The sequence below is a fragment of the Temnothorax nylanderi genome, unplaced genomic scaffold (genome assembly GCF_030848795.1).
Source record: "Temnothorax nylanderi isolate EJ_2023f unplaced genomic scaffold, tnyl_v1.0 TNYL_tig0560_pilon, whole genome shotgun sequence".
Taxonomy (NCBI): Eukaryota; Metazoa; Arthropoda; class Insecta; order Hymenoptera; family Formicidae; genus Temnothorax; species Temnothorax nylanderi.
The window spans coordinates 4,296-9,393 of NW_027249622.1; the positions used below are offsets into that span (position 1 = coordinate 4,296).

Consider the following 5,098-nt stretch of genomic DNA (forward strand, 5'->3'; position numbering starts at 1 on the left):
ATATAATACTGACGGGTTATATTACTGCTTAAAAATACGGCTTAAAAATAATTATGTTACTGTCTCGGTCTTCTGCCTCGTCTACCCCAATGGTAGTTAGCTGACGACATCTTTCTTCTTGTCGTCGTATCCCCGCGGCTCTGCCTCTTGGTCTTCGAACTGTAAATATGCTCATGTACCATAGCGTTTGGTCCAAAGCGTTTGGTCTGCACTATGCGATCGTGTTCTTCTCTATTATTGACAATGTGATCAAGTGCGATTTTTTGCGCATTTTTATTACAGACGTTCTTCATTACATTAACATAACAAAGTCTATACTTTCAAGGTACATGATGATCGTTTTAAAATGGTGTCTACCTGTGAGATCTTTAAGGATTATGCGCAGTGTTCAAGCTCCCGCACGGAGCACATTAAGCTAAATTAGTCTTCGTTATTTTATTTTTATCTTGCAAATTGTCTTTATTTGTTCTCTCTCTCGCGAGCTTACCGATTATTAATATCGAGTCGCCGCAAGCGCTTGGACACTTCGATAAGATTAAAGCGATCACAGACAGAGGCATTCCGGTAAACGAAACGCCGCGAACACCCCAATAGATACAGAGGCTAATACTTCTTTTCTTTTTTTTTAAGGATTTCTAATGATATCCCCTGGTGGAAATCTTCTCATGGGTAGGCAAAAAAGTCCCAATTCTCCCCATGAGTATCTTCCCTTTTTTGCCTACTTATGAGAAGATTTCCACCAGGGTAATGAAAGATCAATGTGTAATATTGTTTATCGCTGTAGTTTATTTTAATGTGTCTGTTTTGTAATTAATATCTTTATAATGCGTAATTACAAAATAAATTGATAGTGAAGTTACTAATTAAAATATAAAGAATTATAATTTTGCCTACCCTTTTTGCCTACCCATGAGAAGATTTCCACCAGGGTCCGTACCGCACGTAGGGCGTTCCCGTCGTTGCAAAACCGTTTCACGACTCGGAGGCTGCAAATGTAGCGAGTCGAGTTTGTAACGCAAGCTCCGTGTCCCAATTCGTTCTAGATGCGCTCCTCTCTACCTTATGTAATACATTACTCGCGTAAAGTATCGCGCAATTGTAATTGTACGTTATAATATGTAGTACAAATAGAGAATATACCGCGCGCGCGTGATGTAAAATTGTAAGAGTAGACCTAAAAGGTAGTAAAATCGTAAAACGTAAATATCGTAGAAAAGTTTCGCGAAAAAGCAAAGGCTCGTTCCAAAACAATAGCGGAAGGCTTATGAAATAGAATAAGAAAGCATTTATACTTCTAGTAGACCGTCGTGTTATAGTTCTGAAGGCACTGTTCAAAAGTTTATTACATTTCTTGGAATAACGGGTCTTCGCAAAACACCTCTTCGAATGGTGCGACAAGGAGAGTCGTTATAAACATCGACATGACCATTGCACACGCCTCCTTCGGTCTATATCACAAAATTCAAAATAGAGTAGTCTCAACTTGACAGCCTGTGCCACAATGTCAATGCCATATTTGTCGGGTCTGTGATCGCTTAGGAATTATCGTGAGCTAGCAAAAATCGATGGTCAGAATTCAGGCTTATGATACGCAATGGCCGGTGCATTTCCATTAATTATGTCATATCAATATCGTATCATTATATTACACAAACGCTTATTAATTTAGAGGCACATTGCTAAGGGTCTCGGTTTTTTTTCTTTTCAAGTTGCTCCCTACATTAATGAACTTATGACAATTAGCTAATTACGATTATTCAATACGTCAGCGATTTGGCATATATGTATATATATATATATATATATAGAAGAGAGAAGTGTGTGTGACGAACGAACGGTGGATATCTTTCTTGAAAAGAACATTAATGTGTGTCAAGGTAGTTTAAAGACAATATTTGAGCTCGGAATTTCTTAAAATTAAGCGTAAAAAAATGCCATGTGCATAAAAATAATAAGACAACTCTCTACAGATGCTATAACGATCCCGCTATCGGATTTCCTTACCTAAGCAGGAAAACTTTGGCTACTGCTACACGCTATTTGTACTTCGGCGAAAAAGAGCCGAATTTACGATTCTTGCTAAGAACACCGATTGCGCATTTAGAAGAAAAAAGAACGGTACGCAGCACACACAGTACCTAAACCAGCAACAGATCATTTATATGTTCAGGAAGACCTTAACAGTACTATATATGCTCACGCTTTAATAAATCTGAATTCTACGCACAACGATTGTAATGTCAGAGAAGCATTTACTGTACTCAGAGAGTGTACTTTTTGCCGGAATGTTTAAACGTGATATTTCTTTTCTTTTCTTTTCTTTTTATATTCACACACAGCACTGGACTATTTGCGTTATTCGCGCTCATAAATTATTTAAAAGCTCTTAATCTTTTGAACATTAAAGTCCAGAATGCTGCTCTGAGATATGAATGCTCTACAGAATGTACATAGTAGACAGCAAAAGCGTCTATACCACAGGATGTTCACATTTGCTCTGATGCAAAATATCGTTTTCTTTTTTTTTCTCGAGCTACAAAAATCAGGCTGATGCAATGGCAGATACTATGTAGATATATAAAAGTTAGCTTTACAACATGTAATTAACTTTACAACATGTAAAACCTGATAAAGTTCTTAAAAAATCTAAAGAACATTCCCTGAATAAGATCAATCACACGACAATTCAGTCCTCTCTAAGTATCGTACTTTGATCGTAGAACGCATCAAATAATTTCTTTTAAGGGAATCAAAATTTTCTAAAGTAATATGTATATAATCAATGATATATTCTCATGAATGTGTGGGTCCGTCATGGTACCAGCCTGGATCCGGCCAATCAAATCATGTGATTCCGTAGAGTCTAGATACAGACATTTCTCTTCCGCATTCGTACAGATGAGCCACTTAAGATAGATCACAAAAAGTACGGAGTGGGCATTAGAGGTGGGATTACTCTCTCGGAATCAGGCACTGCCTGGAACAGCACTGGTGATCTCTGATCCACTGTCGTGAACTGCATGATACTAGCTATGTTACCACATCGATAACAATAATTTGGGACCGACCACACTGTGACGAGTTTGTCATTAAACATGTACCTATAACCTGCATGATAAAAATATGCGTCATCAATACATACTTCCGAGATATTTAAAAAAATCTGCGACAGAAATATTTGAGCAAAGACATACCTACCTGAACTAATTGGTGCGCCCTACAGATGAGTTTAAGATCATTCACTTCCATGAACATGTAAGTCACTTTGCTGCCAAACAGCCAGCCTGCACCACGCGGACTTACTGTCCATGTTTCTACATCTTCTGGATCGGACCAGACCAAATCACAGAAAGCACCTGTAATATGGCAATTAAGCAACGATATTTTATTATTATTGTACAATAACAGTAAATATCCAGTCATGTAACTTTTAATTATTATGTAACTTTTGCAATGACATATCACTTTATACAATTAATACCTTTGTGTGGAATCTCTTGATTTCTTTCAATCGTTCTAATTTGATCTAGTGTTCTAATAGCTGGAGACAATCCACCGTGTACACAAAGAACCTGTTCATCAATTAACTAAAACAGAATTTTATTCGAGCGTAATCAAAAGTGGAGTTATACCCTACAACAGTACTTCCACGCATTAGCATTGCCGTACTTGTTTTGGCATTCATCTAGAACAGAAAATGAAGAGACCAATGAAATCAAAGCTTTATTATACACAAATAAAAAAAGCCCAGAAAAGAAAGTATCGTTGCGCACTTACCGTAAAATCCAAATAAACGTGCGTGATTTGTCTAGTTTCGTGATTACCGCGTAGTAACGTTATCCTGTCGGATCCTGTCGGACCATTTAGCTTTAAGTGTGAGCAGACGAGTAAACGTTTCTAAGCTAGCCCCGATCGACAAAATCTCCCAGGAATATGTAATTTGTATCTGGCACGGGGCCACCGTTACGAAACAGTTCCTCTAAATCATAGAACTGTAACAGCACAAAAACATGAACAATCTGATGTATATTAATATCACGATTGTGTACAAATAACTATACAGCTACAGAATATTAAAATCGAAAAGTTGTGAGGCAATAGATAATGGAAGACTAATATTGTTCCGACGCTAATTCGGAAGATTAAAATCCGCTAAAACTTTACGTCGATCCCGTAGCGGTGAGCAAGGATGCTCCGACTTTGAGGTTAGTACAACATTCATCGCACGATACTGTTATAATTGCAAATCGGAAACGTACCTCGAGTCCAGCTCTTCTGCGATCAACGAAGTCGGGATCGAACGTGTCAGTCGTCACTTTCTGCCAAGCGTAGAGAACCTTCTTTTCCGGCAGCGGTGGTAACACGATGTAGGGATACGAAATCTCCAGATAAGCACGAAGCAATTCAAATTCAGTATATCGCCGGCACGATTACGGTGTTACTACCGTTTCGCGTACGCGCGTATGCGCGCGTTGTCGCACCTTACCTCGCGACAGCGTGCGGCTCGTGCAAACGTTAACGTGCGGCCGCAATCGCGCCTCGTGTGAACAGGCTCCTTGATCTCAGTATCAGCTCCCTGCTCCCTGCCGTCAACTCCTTGATTGATTGATCTCAGTATCAGTTCCCTGCCGTCAATATATAATAATATAGTATAGGTTAACCTGTATGTAAACACTCGCGTAAACGTAGTAAACAGTAAAATAAGTAACAGTAATATATAGAATAGGAGATAATTACATAATAAAACAATTACCTTGAATTAATCGTCGCGTCGCGTAAAGAGTCACGGTCGGTCTCGCTCCGCGCGTACTACCGTGTCTCTCGACGAGATAGGTTAACTGATGAACTGACTGACAGCGCGCTAAACGCACTGTCTGCACTGTACTGCACTGCGCTGCGATATAATTGATGAACTGACTGACAGCGCGCTAAACGCACTGTCTGCACTGCACTGCACTGCGCTGCGATACTAACGCCGTTAGCCGCCAGTGTCGAAAAAGTGAAAGTGACATTTTTCTGTTATATATATGTTATATTGAGATGAGAGCGGTCGACGTAGAAGAAAGTATCTTAAAATAAAATTTTCAACATTTGGACT

At 39.1% G+C, this 5,098-nt stretch overlaps 1 pseudogene; it reads right to left on the reverse strand.

Annotated features, from left to right (window-relative positions):
- Nucleotides 1-254: 254 nt before the first annotated feature.
- LOC139783931 (serine/threonine-protein phosphatase 6 catalytic subunit-like) lies at nucleotides 255-4,430 on the reverse strand (annotated as a pseudogene).
- Nucleotides 4,431-5,098: the final 668 nt, after the last annotated feature.